This window comes from Bufo gargarizans, chromosome 8 (assembly GCF_014858855.1).
Source record: "Bufo gargarizans isolate SCDJY-AF-19 chromosome 8, ASM1485885v1, whole genome shotgun sequence".
Classification (NCBI taxonomy): Eukaryota; Metazoa; Chordata; class Amphibia; order Anura; family Bufonidae; genus Bufo; species Bufo gargarizans.
The window spans coordinates 42,847,947-42,862,796 of NC_058087.1; the positions used below are offsets into that span (position 1 = coordinate 42,847,947).

The 14,850-nt window shown below is 43.8% G+C and overlaps 1 protein-coding gene across 2 annotated transcripts in view; it reads right to left on the reverse strand.

Annotated features, from left to right (window-relative positions):
* ZNF385B (zinc finger protein 385B) overlaps nucleotides 1-14,850 on the reverse strand; it is a 732,466-nt gene that overhangs the window by 664,667 nt on the left and 52,949 nt on the right. The window lies entirely within an intron of this gene.

Here is a 14,850-nt window from a genome sequence, read left to right on the forward strand (position 1 = left end):
TTATGAAATTGCTAAATTGGGAATTGTACTTCAACCCAGAACAAAAAATGTGCTTTGACGGACACTAAATAACTTTCCCAGCTACAACAGGACAGCGGTAACGAGAGATTTAGCGGGATATAAATTTGAGGCCTAGTATTTAGGCGCTGGGTGACCGGTATGGATTTAGTGACAGAATTAGACTGGGATATGGCCAAAAAATAACCACACTATTGCTGGTTAAATGCACTTGGTGACGGGCGCAGCTTGCCCCTGATGTAGTATATGGCCAAAAAATGAACAGACTATTGCTGGTTAAATGCACTTGGTGTCACAGCTTGACCAACCACACTACTGAGGGTTAAATGCACTTGGTGACGGGCGCAGCTTGCCCCTGATGTAGTATATGGCCAAAAAATAAACAGACTATTGCTGGTTAAATGCACTTGGTGTGACAGCTTCACCCTGATGTAGGCTTTAGCCAGAAAACAACCACACCATTGAGGGTTAAATGCACTTGGTGACAGGCGCAGCTTGCCCCTGATTTTGTATATGGCCAAAAAATGAACAGACTATTGCTGGTTAAATGCACTTGGTGTGACAGCTTCACCCTGATGTAGGCTTTAGCCAAAAAACAACCACACCATTGAGGGTTAAATGCACTTGGTGACAGGCGCAGCTTGCCCCTGATTTTGTATATGGCCAAAAAATGAACAGACTATTGCTGGTTAAATGCACTTGGTGTGACAGCTTCACCCTGATGTAGGCTTTAGCCAAAAAACAACCACACCATTGAGGGTTAAATGCACTTGGTGACAGGCGCAGCTTGCCCCTGATTTTGTATATGGCCAAAAAATGAACAGACTATTGCTGGTTAAATGCACTTGGTGTGACAGCTTCACCCTGATGTAGGCTTTAGCCAAAAAACAACCACACCATTGAGGGTTAAATGCACTTGGTGACAGGCGCAGCTTGCCCCTGATTTTGTATATGGCCAAAAAATGAACAGACTATTGCTGGTTAAATGCACTTGGTGTGACAGCTTCACCCTGATGTAGGCTTTAGCCAAAAAACAACCACACCATTGAGGGTTAAATGCACTTGGTCGCAGCTTGTGCTGGCGCACCACAAGACACAAAATGGCCGCCGATCACCCCAGAAAAATGTGACTGACAAACGGTCTGGGCAGCCTAAAAACAGTGAGCAATTGAGGATCAGCAGCTCAATGATCCACAGCTGCAGATCGATCAGTTAATCAAGTCCTTTGGAGGAGTTAATCTGCCTAATCTCGCCCTACTGTCGCAGCCGCAACCTCTCCCTACGCTAATCAGAGCAGAGTGACGGGCGGCGCTATGTGACTCCAGCTTAAATAGAGGCTGGGTCACATGGTGCTCTGGCCAATCACAGCCATGCCAATAGTAGGCATGGCTGTGATGGCCTCTTGGGGCAAGTAGTATGACGCTTGTTGATTGGCTGCTTTGCAGCCTTTCAAAAAGCGCCAAGAAAGCGTCACAAAAGCGCCAAGAAAGCGACGAACACCGAACCCGAACCCGGACTTTTACGAAAATGTCCGGGTTCGGGTCCGTGTCACGGACACCCCAAAATTCGGTACGAACCCGAACTATACAGTTCGAGTTCGCTCATCCCTAATCAAGACCTAATCGTGGGAACTTGACAGATACAGAGTCTTCAGGAGAACAAAGTGAAGCTTTTTTAGGAGAAAGAACAAGAGAAGCACACGGAGAGGGGGACGAAAATGCCGGCGCCGGGGACAAGGGAGAGGAAGGAGTGAGAGTCACACGATCGAAAAGGCCACCGACGGGCTCCAGATTCACCAGGAAATTAATGAAGAAGTTGATAATACTCTAGTGGTAAATATCTCCTCTTGTGAACTATCTAGAGATGAAATGTTGCTTTTGAATAGGGGACTAACCTTCAGTCCAGAGATAGAGATTGACTGGTTCCAAGTTGAAATGGACCTGCATAATTTCTTCAGGCGTATCAAACTGAGGGTGTACTTCAGTGAAATGGCGCCTACAGGTGATAAAGAAATACAGAAGGAGGTCCTGTCGTTGAAGAGTGTGGGCCTTTTCCTTAAAAGCGACTTTCAACCGCCTGTATATAATAAAGCTATTGAGACCTTTGTCTCCCTTGTCAGACTGGAGATAGAAAAACGAAAGAGATCAAAGGTATATCCAAATATCACCAATCTGACAAGGGGAGAGAAAGCAGCATTAAAATCCCTAAAAAATAGGAGGGAAATTACAATTAAAAGGGCGGATAAGGGAGGAGCCACCGTGGTGATGGACACGGATAAGTATAAAATGGAGGTGATGAGACAAGTTAATGACAAAGAGGTATACAAACCTCTAAATAGTGATCCAAAATGGATCATTATACGCAAGATCAGGCTATTGGCAGATAGTGCTTTTGCGAATGACCTGATCGATACCAATTTGCATACTTATCTCGTGCCACAGAACCCGGTGACTCCTCTCTTATATATCCTCCCTAAGATACACAAAGGGTTAAAAGACCCGCCAGGACGCCCCATTGTGTCCGGCATGGGGTCAGTCTTCTCCAATGCTGCAACTTTTTTAGATAAAATCTTAAGATGTTATGCAATGGAAGCCAAATCCTACGTGAAGGATACTACGGATTTTCTGTTAAAAATTGATGCACTAGAATTTCAAGAGGGAGACTTTTTGGTTTCATTCGATGTAACCAGCCTCTACACCAGTATCGATCATGAACTGGGATTGGAGGCAGTTAAATGGGCCCTGGAGAGGTCAGATTATGGGTCTGACACCAAATCATTTTTAATCTCCCTACTTGAAATTCTACTGTATCATAATTATTTTTTGTTTGATGATATGTTTTATGAGCAATGTCGGGGCACCGCGATGGGGTCCAACGTGGCCCCGACATATGCGAATATATACATGTCAAAAATAGAGGAAACGTCTATATACCCATCCACCCTCTGCAGTAATGTGAGGGGGTGGATGCGGTATATAGACGACATTTTCCTTATATGGAATGGTACGGAAGAAAAGTTACAGGAATTTCACGATTGTATTAATCAGGTTCACGACCAATTGAGATTTACAAAGGTGTACTCGGCGGAATCATTACAATTCCTGGATACGTTGGTTTATGTAAGGGATGGTAAATTGGAAACCGATCTCTTTATCAAGCCAACGGACAGGAATAGCATGTTATGCTATGATAGTGCTCATCCTAGGAAGTCAGTAGAATCTTTACCGTTTAGCCAGTTCTTACGAGCAAGAAGAATAGTGTCAGAAGAGAGTCTGGTAGATGATAGATTGAAAAAAATGGGACAAAGATTTAGGGATAGGAAATACCCCAAAAAATTAATAGATAGACACTTAGAAAAAGCCAGGAACAGTAACCGACAGCAACTATTAACCAACATAATAAAAAAGGAAGAGCCAAAAATAAATAGGATCCCATTTGTATCCACCTATAGTAAAATGAGCAATCGCATCTCAGGCATACTGAGACATAACTGGCACATACTGACGCATTCCTTTCCTAAGGTCATTGAATTTCAATCCCCCCCACTGATGTCATATAAGAGGCCCAGAAACCTTAAGGATAGCCTGACATCAGCTGATGTTAAAATCAAGAAAAAGGAGGCTGGTAGAAGGGGCTGTTACCCTTGCTTAGGTTGCTGCAATTGCGGCAGCCTAATCAAGGGTGACTCCTTCTGCCACCCTCAAACGGGGAAGAAATATGATATTAAAGGGCACTATACATGCAATACAGATTTTGCTATCTATAGCCTGCAATGCCCGTGTGGTCTTCTATATATAGGAGAGACGACACAACCCTGTAAAAACAGAATTAACCAACATCGGTACACGATACGCAAGCTATTAGCTAAAAAAGAAACAGAAAGAAATCAGCAAAATCAAGGAAGTGATGATGAAGCAGAATTACCAGTGCCTGAACACTTTTGGAAATATAGGCATAATGTCTCTCAATTGAGATTTAGGATTATTGATAATGTCCCGACTTTAAGGAGAGGTGGAGATAGGGAGAAGCTGTTAAAACAAAAAGAGTTAAGATGGATCCACGAGTTGGAGACATTGGAGCCTAAGGGCCTTAATAGGGAATTTAAGGTGGGTTCCCTTTTCTGACTCCCGATCGGGTTGTGTGTAAATGTGTTTCATATACCAGGCTAAGAAGCCAGCTTTTAATACATATGTATATATGAATATATCTAAACTCCTGTGTGTGCCCATATCTCCATTTTTATGATGATAGTTTATCTAAAGAAATCCCCCTTTTTTTTTCCTTTTGTCTTAGATTCTGCTTGGATATACATGCTGTGGGAGAACCGTCTTCTTATCTTCACGATGCCCTTGTGTGTGAAGGACCCATGACAGATAGGCTAAAAGGGGAACCAGTCATATAGACCCTCTAATGACGATGTGGGGCTGTCAAGGTTTGCACCATATATGATATAACCTTTGAGTAAAATCTATAGTATATGGAGACTGCTACTAAAAGGGTCCACTTGTGTGATATTTCACATAGTTTGAGAACTCCTTTCTAATAAATAATTGAGTGAAATGGTACTGGAGGTAAATCTAGAAAGAATAGGTTTTCGCCATAAAAAATCTTTTACGGGAGAATGTGAGGGAATGTGGGCGGCTCCTCAAATGGGGGGTAGCCCTACAGTCCCCCGCTGAAACTCCCTTATAGAATGAATGATAGTATGAGACTGGATGGGCTGGCGTACTGAGGGTTAATCACCCCATGAACGCTTACCCTATACACCAGTCACTGAATGAATGGTGGCAAACCTACATGTACAGCCTCTGAAACACCATGATAGTCACTCTGAAGATAGGGCAAAATAATAGTAATTAAATAAATGTATTGGTGGTCCAGATAGTGGCAGCCTCCATAAGATAAGTAAAGAATTAGAATGGCATAATTAATGTCTAGACTGAATGTCGATTAGAGTGTGGTGGATACCAGACAGCACACACCGTGTAATTGGGGGTCTCATTAATAATCTTATATGACTGTGTTAAAAATATATAGTAACATGGATCTTTGGCACCTGATGGCATTTAGATTAGAGTTTGAATGGAACGGAGTATGATCTTGTGATAGTGCGCCAACGGAGCGACGAGATCACATGACCAGGAAGTGGGGCATTATCTGATGGAAATGCGCAGAAAAGGGCGGAAGAATTTTCGCGCATGCGCAGAATTTTCGCGCATGCGCAGAATTTTCGCGCATGCGCAGATTATACACAGAGACGCGGAAGCCTCGTGTTGTAATGTGAGAACATCGATATGCACCAGTAGTGAGGAGGATGGGACGGAGTCTCCTGCAGCATGGTAAAGTAAGGGAGCAGAGGATGAAAGTATGTTATTAGGGATCATGGAGTGGGCAATATGTAATATGTAAATGTTTGTAAGAAGTAATGAGGGGGTTAATGGGTAGGGCTCAGCAGTAACCAATGCGGAGCCAGGGGACTGTATTTAATGTTCACTGTGCCATTTGTGTAATGGGAGCTTGACAAAGACCATCAGGTTGAAACGTTGCTACACAAGGTGTAATAAAGAAATTGATTGGAATCCCTCTGGAGTGCCGTGGCTTATTCAACATTGTCTACTACGGAAATCCCAGGACCAGGATTTAATGCTACAGGCACCACCACGTATTGGATCCGCTATAATAATAGTGAGTAGTGCTGGCCTATTTTTCTATTTGTCCCATACAATCACCTAGGACCCCCATTCTGGATATGGGGGGAGTGGGACCCACATCCTGCTGCTAAGCCATAAATATCCAAGGTAGATATACTTATAGAAAAATATAAAATAAATACAAACGTAATTAATCTTATAGCTAAACGTTTTCTACAATTGTATCCAGTCTAAACAAAGTCTGCTACATCTGTATCTTCTTTATACTTCCCTTGTTTCCTCCTGAACTGTTTGCTATTACTTAGCTTTCCAATTCAATCTGGAACACAATAAACATTTCTGATGGGGTTCTCAATGTTAATGACTTCAGTTTACGGTCAAGTATGAGCTTGGCTGCAAGTTTTATGCCTAGATATTTGTACCTTCTGTTTGTGCTTTTTTGCCATGTCTCCTCAAGGAGCTGTCTTTTTTAATTACTATGAGATGTGTATACAATGCCCCTTTGGGTAAACTTTTTACAGTGCAGCAAACACAGCAAGGCTGTGCCTCTAGGGTTGTTCCTATGATAGGAGTTTTAACCTTATAAATTATAAATAATCTACAGACATATATTACATATTAGTGTATAATGTGAAAAAACTGATTTGACTTTAATTTTACTTTTGCCAAAAAGAAGTATGCTGTCTAAGACAATCTACATAATGTCCAAGCAAATTGTCATCAGCTTTATGATTGCAACTACAGAAGGGGCAACTTAGGTTTCCAAGATAACGCTGAAGGGGTCTTACCGGCAGATTAGGCACGAAATTTGCACTGTCACAACCACTTAGGAAAAACACTCACCAGAAAATATTACTGTTATTTTTTTTTTACTGTTGCTTGAAAAATATTTTATAGCACCTTCACAGATACATTAGAATTCATTTAATCCGGCATCAATAGGTTCCTGGTAGTTGCTGAGCGATCAAATATTCAGTATTTTTGGACAGTCATAATAAAGCATGAAATGCAATAATATATTTTGAAAAAAAATTCTAACTAAGATAATAATTCATAATCAGACTTGAGGGAATTGATTCAGCATGAACCGAATTTGTAATAAACTTTCGCAAGCAAAATTAAATTCTGATGAATACGAAATTTTGGCGGATTCATCAAGCATGAATTGCTAAAAATAGCGGCAGTTCAGAATGCAGAGAAGAAGACATCTGCCACAAAAAAAGGATAATTTTTAGATTGTTTTTTAATTAACAGGCTGTTTGTTATCACCGGATATCATCCGTTTACCCACAGCCATATAAGTCACTGTCACTTAGGCCTCTTTCACACTTGCGTTGTCCGGATCCGGCGTGTACTCCACTTGCCGGAATTACACGCCGGATCCGGAAAAACGCAAGTACGCCAGGACGCTATTAAAGTCCTGGTTGCCATAGTAGTAGTGGGGAGCGGGGAGCAGCATACTTACAGTCCGTGCGGCTCCCGGGGCGCTCCAGAGTGACGTCAGAGCGCCCCATGCGCATGGATCATGTGATCCATGCGATCATGTCATCCATGCGCTTGGGGCGCCCTGACGTCACTCTGGAGCGCCCCGGGAGCCGCACGGATGGTAAGTATGCTGCTCCCCCGCTCCCCACTACACTTTACCATGGCTGCCAGGACTTTAGCGTCCCGGCAGCCATGGTAACCATTGAGAAAAATCTAAACGTCGCATCCGGCAATGCGCCGAAACGACGTTTAGCTTAAGGCCGGATCCGGATCAATGCCTTTCAATGGGCATTCATTCCGGATCCGGCCTTGCGGCAAGTGTTCCGGATTTTTGGCCGGAGCAAAAAGCGCAGCATGCTGCGCTATTTGCTGCGGCCAAAAAACGTTCCGTTCCGGAACGGAAGACATCCTGATGCATCCTGAAGGACGGACTGTCCATTCAGAATGCATTAGGATAATCCTGATCAGTATTCTTCCGGCATAGAGCCCCGACGACGGAACTCTATGCCGGAAGAAAAGAACGCAGATGTGAAAGAGCCCTTAGATATTATCAATGCTGTCTTGGCTTTAAAGATCTGGAAAGGGATTGAATGCAGTCCTAGGAGACCACAGAGAACCATACATGACTTTTAAGGGCAAATGGGGTACTTTCAAGTAGGCCTGAATTTATTCATGCCAAATTAAATTTGCCAGATGTTTCAACATGTCATGAAAATGACTACACATAGGACCATAGCACCTCTACCCCTGTATCATGTTACTGTTAGTACCTGGTTATATGTGAATCATTGTAAGCTGGGCCTGGTGGTGCAGCAGAAGAGAACTTTGGGGTTCATTTATTAAGACCGGTGTCCTTATGTTAAGGAAGACCTGTCACTACTCCTGACATGTCTATTTTACTCATTCTTCTCCTTCTGAACAATCATGTCTGACTTTTAGGACTGATTGGACTGTATCAGAGTGTGCAGGGACTCATTTACAAGTGGTAACACCAAGTTTTGGGCATCTTTATAAACTTCCAGGAGAAGTAAAAAGAGGAAAAACATAATCCAAAGTTCTGAGAAAATGTGATCCAGATTTCTTTTCATGGGGAATACAATTATTAACTAAAACTGTTGTGTCAGGTGGGAGCAGATAGGTCCCTTTTAAATTGAGCGTTCAGTGCACCCAGATAACTCTCACCTGAGTTGGTAGTATAACTAGAGGAACATTCCTTATCAGATTGTCACAATGTAAATTATTGGGAGGTGACGTGTTCTTGAATTTTCAGGTAGAGTCTGGATGGCTAGCTACTAACTGCAACCCTTAGGTAATTATCAGTTAACTTCATTATGTACTGAATGTTTTATGAAACCCAGAATGCACACTGCAGCCATTCAGAACCAATTATTATTCATTTGTTAAAGCCAATGACGGGTTTGCCATCTGAAATATGCTTTTTAGTGTTAAAATAGTCTTACCAATTCATATAGAGGGTCATCTGGTAGTGCAGGGAGTATTAGGCCCAGTTCACACATCAGTTATTTGGTCAGTTATTCCCATCAGTTTTTGTGAGCCAAAACCAGGAGTGGAGGCTACACAGATATAAGGTATAATGAAAAGATTTGCACCTGATTAAATAACAGATGTGTGAACTAGGCCTTATATTTCTGCTTTCTTTAAATTGACAGTGTCTTTGTCTATGCCCCCACTATAAAATTTTTACAGCTAAATACATTTTTATAAAATCTGATTAATAGCGTAATTTGGCCTGGACAAAGATGTAGATAGACTGTTGGCAAGTTTATTTTCCCCTCCCGTGCTGTCAGTACATTGGCAGTCTAGCTTTGAGTTTAGAAGGTTGTATTAAGTCTGACAGTCTGGTTGCTGTCAACACCACCTAACGATCACAATTTTCTGCAGACAGATAGGGGGAGATTTACCAAACTGGTGTAAAGTAGAACTGGTTTAGTTGCCCATAGCAACCAATCAGCTACCCTCCAAACATACAAGAAAATTTCGGCTAGCACATCCAAATGCACAGGTGCACATCGATAAATGTGCCTGACACACGTTTGATCAAAAATGTGCGCAAAAAGCTCCCATTTTTTATGTATAGTAGGTATAGCACCACTTTAATCCAGAGTAATCCCCAATCCCTAGTTCTATTGTTTGCATGTGTAATGGTGTGCTGCCATACAATTTTGTTTGCTGTCTGCATGTTAGCTTTATGGATGTGCACCTGTGACTATGGATGTGCTACATTTTCTTGCAGTATGTTTGGAGGGTAGCTCCCTCCTTTAGATTAAGCCCTCCATGCCTATCTGCCCAGGGCTCCTGAGCAGAGTATATTTATGGCTCGTTCCTACACCGCCCTGAACATTGTAGGCTTAGGTTAGGCAAAGGAGAGGCAGTTCTGTTAGTGTTAGGTACCCGTCTGCAGAAGCCACCTTGATGTTGGTAGATGGGCCCGACACACATTTGATCAAAAATGTGTGCAAAGAGCTTCCATTTTTCATGTATAGTAGGTATAGCACCACTTTAATCCAGAATAATCTCTAATCCCTAGGTCTTTTGTTTGCATGTGTAATAGTGTGCTGCCATACGTTTTTTGTTTGCTGTCAGCAATCACAGTCAGCAACCAAGTCCAGAAATGTACACGCTTAGCTTTGTACTTTGGAGAACTAAGACAGATTTACTATTAGGCAGTTTGACTTGGAGACATTGGAGTAGGGCTACTTTTTCGTGGGCCATCCTGTATTTCAGGACCTTTTTGCAGTCATTTCCCATGTAACTGCTGTATTTTTTAGTTTTGTTCTAAAATTCTCCAATAATGTGGAAATCAATCAATTCTATTGCCTTCATTGTTATCATTATTTATTATCACTGTCACTTAGTGAGCATATTGTACCTGTGTGTATGACATGATCTGCAGGGAGCAGCAATTGACATTTTTCTTTCTGCTTTATTTCCAGAACGTCGCAGATAATAGAATTTTATGGCTACATGTTGTGACTGAACAAATGAAAATCAAAGGTAATTTTTGACGTCTTTATAATCCTTCAAAAGTAAAAACATACTGAGGCTCGAGCCTGATTATTAAAGGGAGTTTTCACTAATCTAACAATGATCATCAGAAGGTTGTCATATGTCATTTGTCTCTTTATCGTATGTCCAGGAAAAGCACTTTTAATCCTGTGAAAAACGGCTTCTATGTGCCCTGCAGGGAGAGCTTTGCTTTTGAAAGTGCCCAAGCCTGCCACCCTCCCAAGGCTTCCCACCCCGTTCCCCACTGATATCAGGGCGATGCAGACAGCACACAGCGAGGATCTAATTTCCAAAACAGAGAGGGTACCATCCATTTAATATGAAAATATATATCCACTTGTGAGGTGCCTACAGGTGTTGGGCGAGCATGCTCTGCCGAACACTAATTTTACTCGAGCATCGCAATGCTCGGCACATCAAGGTGTTCGGCCGAACACCGCATGTGCTCGAGTCTCCTCAGCGCTACGCAGCCAATAAACGTGCAGGTAATTACTGCCGATCACTGTAATGTCGGAGCAATACTGGCTACTGGCATTACAGTGATTGGCTGGCTGGAACACGTCATCGGGTGCTATATAGCACCATATGACACGTGTTCGCCTCAGTCTTAGACAGGGAGAGCAGTACTGAAGAAGGGACAGATTGTGCAGTGGCGTCGCCAGGGGGGCCAGAGGGGGCCACGCCCCCCCCCACATCACGCTGTGCCACCCCATGTGCCCCCCAACTAAAATGCCCCCCCAAGTGAGCCGCCGCAGTCGGGCACAGGGAGATGAGCTCTTCCATTGCGCTCATCTCCAAAGTAATCTGCCTGTGCTGCGGCGGTGCAGGGGAGGGAGAGGCATGTCCCTTCCCCTTCCTCTGATAGGCTGCAGGCACTAGGCCGGCAGCCTATCAGAGGCCGGCGCAGGCGGCGAGATGACGTCATTGCGCCGCCTGAGCCATACAGTGCGGGACACAGGTCGGAAGAGGCCTGCATCGCATCGCTGACATGGAGGTGAGTATAAGTGTTTTTGTTTGTTTTTTACAATAGTTTTACAAGCACATTAGGGGGGCTCTAGTTACTGGCACATTGGGGGGCTTATTACTGGCACATTGGGGGGGCTTATTACTGGCACATTGGGGGGCTTATTACTGGCACATGATGGGGGGCTTATTACTGGCACATGATGGGGGGGCTTATTACTGGCACATGATGGGGCTTATTACTGGCACATGATGGGGGGCTTATTACTGGCACATGATGGGGGGGCTTATTACTGGCACATGATGGGGGCTTATTACTGGCACATGATGGGGGGCATATTACTGGCACATCATGGGGGGATTATTACTGGCACATGATGGGGGAATTATTACTGGCACATGATGGGGGGCTTATTACTGGCACATGATGGGGGGCTTATTAATGGCACATGATGGGGGGCTTATTACTAGCACATGATGGGGGGCTTATTACTGGCACATGATGGGGGCTTATTGCTGGCACATGATGGGGGGGCTTATTACTGGCACATGATGGGGGGCTTTTGTTACTGGAACATTGGGGGGGCTCTTATTACTGGTACGTGATGGGGGCTGGGCTCTTATTACTGGCACGTGATGGGGGCTCTTATTACTGGCACGTGATGGGGGCACTTATTACTGGCACTTGATGGGGGCACTTATTACTGCCACGTTATTGGGGGCACTTATTACTGGCACGTTATTGAGGGCACTTATTACTGGCACATTATTGGTGGGCACTATAGGGGCATCTACTGAGGCCACAAAGAAGGGGTATTTTATATGGGGGGGCTCTGTACAGTAGCATTTTATACTGGGACACATGGTGGGTACTATGGGGAAGGGGGGAGAGGAGTACTATGGAGTCATCTACGGGGGGAACTAAGAAAGGATATTTTATACTTGCAAATTATGGGGGACACTGAGGGCATCTACTGGGGCACGATACATGGGGCATTTTATACTGGTACATTATGGGGGCCACTAGGAGGAAGGGGGGAAAGGATCACTATGGGGGCATTTACTGGGGGCACTATATAGGGGTATTTTATACTGGCACATTATGGGGGACATTAGCTCAACTGGCTGCATTACAAGGGGGTATTTTTTGCATTGTCACATTATAAGAAGAATTATTTCTACTGGGGGAGCATTATGGTGGGCTTTATTACTCCCCCATGGTATGACCCCCTAGTAGCAGCATCAGCCTCTCTCTGCTCTGCTGTCCCTCTGCCCCTTCTCCAAATCCTTATTATGAAATCTTTCTCATTAGGATAAGACACAACATCAGCTCCGCCGAGCCCCGGCCAAAGTGTTGAAGTGGCGTCCGAGATCCCCAAGGGCTAAGCCAAGTAATTGAAAGTTTTCATGTGAAATATGTTTGTTATACACATATAGCCTACACTGTGCCACACAATATACGGTATACCGCTACACTGTGCCACACAATGTACAGTATACCTCTACACTGTGCCACACAATGTACAGTATACCTCTACACTGTGGAGTCTGTTCTATAAGCACCCTTGTTCTGTGGCGGCGGACAGAATATAATCTGGAAGTACCCCTCCCGAGACCAGGCTCTGGATCCGCCACTGGTCAGGACCGCTCACAGGAGTGTACATTTCTTCTAAACTGTAATCCGTATGCTCTGACCTGCAGAAATCAGCACTCGCTTGGTAACAATTAACAGGCAGTACCTGTAGGCTGTAGCCTGGCCCTGTTACCGAAGCTAGCCGAGTGGTGTAAGGTTAAGGTACTAGTAGAGATGAGCGGCCGCTTAATCCTGATTTAAAGTTAAAGTTACTGCAGGATATGGATTACAGTTTAGAAATGTCAAATGTACACTCCTGTGAGAGGTAGGGAGGGAGATCTGTGCATGACACTGTTATAGGGAGGGAGATCTGTGGCTGACACTGTTATAAGGAGGGGGATCTGTGGATGACACAGTTATGGAGGGGGAAATGGGGATGACACTGTCATGGGGTGGATCTGTGGATGACACATATAGGATAAGATGCTATATACGGTATGTGGCATCCACAGATCCCCCCCCCCCCATAGCAGTGTCATCCACAGATCCCCCTCCCTATAAAAGTGTCATCCACAGATCCCCCTCTCTATAAAAGTGTCATCCACAGGCAGCTAGGACATGTTGAAATCTGAGTGATTTTTTATTTATTTTTAAACCACAAACAGCAGGACTTTTTTTTCCTGTTGCGGTTTTAGGTTGAGTAAAGTATCGCAGCATTTCTAAGCGTACTTGTGTAAATGTATCGTTGTTATAGCTGTCCCCCTACTTTTGTCCTGGCCCCCAGTGTGCCCCCCCAAAAAAAATTTGAAAGCTAGAGACGCCACTGAGATTGTGTAGGGAGTGAAATAGTAATATTTTATTGAAAAAAATTGTTAGAGACCCAAAAGTCCTTTTAAGGACTATTGTTGTATCTGGCAGCAATATAATTATTAGCGCAACCTGTGCTAAGTAGCTTGCAATTGTTTGGACGCTGCAGACAGCGACATTATCTGCGCAACATCTCCTGTGTAACATGTGCACAGCCTTAAGGCTGGGTTCACACCTGAGCGTTTTACAGCGCGTTCCTACGCGCTGTAAAACGCTCAACAAGGAGAAACCAATGATTCCCTATGGGAATGGTTCACACTTGGGCGTTTTACAGCGCGTACGATCGCGCTGTAAAACGCCCGACGCTCCAAAAAGTACATGAGCGACTTTTGGGGCGTTTGTGGCCATAGGACACTGTAGTGAATCACACAAACGCGCGTCAAACGCGCGTTTACTATTACAAAAACGCGCATAAAAATGCGTGTCAAAAACGCGAGTAAAACGCGCGTTTGCGCAACGCTCAAGTGTGAACCCAGCCTAAAATATCTGTGACATTTAGTGTAATTTTTCCGTAGACTGTGTCTGCTGCGGACAGTTACATTACCTCCGCTACATCTCCTGTATAATGTTTGCATATCCGAAATATCAGTGACATTCAGTGTAATTTTTTTCGCCGCTGGTGACAGCGACATTATCTGCGCTACATCTCCTGTGTAACGTGTGCGCAGCCTAAATATCAGTGACATTCAGTGTAATTTTTTTCGCCGCTGGTGACAGCGACATTACCTGCGCTACATCTCCTGTGTAACGTGTGCGCAGCCTAAATATCAGTGACATTAATTCAGTTTAATTTTTTATTAGCCGCTGGTGACAGCGACATTACTTGCGCTATACCTCCTGTACAATGTTTGCGCGTCCTAAATATCAGTGACATGAATTCAGTGTAGTTTTTTATTAGCCGCTGGTGACAGCAACATTACCTGCGCTATACCTCCTGTATAACGTTTGCGCATCCTAAAATTATCTGTAAAATTCTGCGCACTTTTTTCATAGACGCTGCTGACAGCGACATTATTTGTGCTACATCTCCTGGTTAACGTGTGCGCATCCTAAAACCATCTTTGACATTCTGTGTAATTCATTTGCGCATACACTTACAAAACCTGCGCTACTGTACGTCTGACATACTTGCAACATACAGTCAGGTCCATAAGTATTGGGACATCGACACAATTCTAACATTTTTGGCTCTATACACCATCACAATGGATTTAAATTGAAACGAAGTAGACGTGCTTTAACTGCAGACTGTCAGCTTTAATTTGA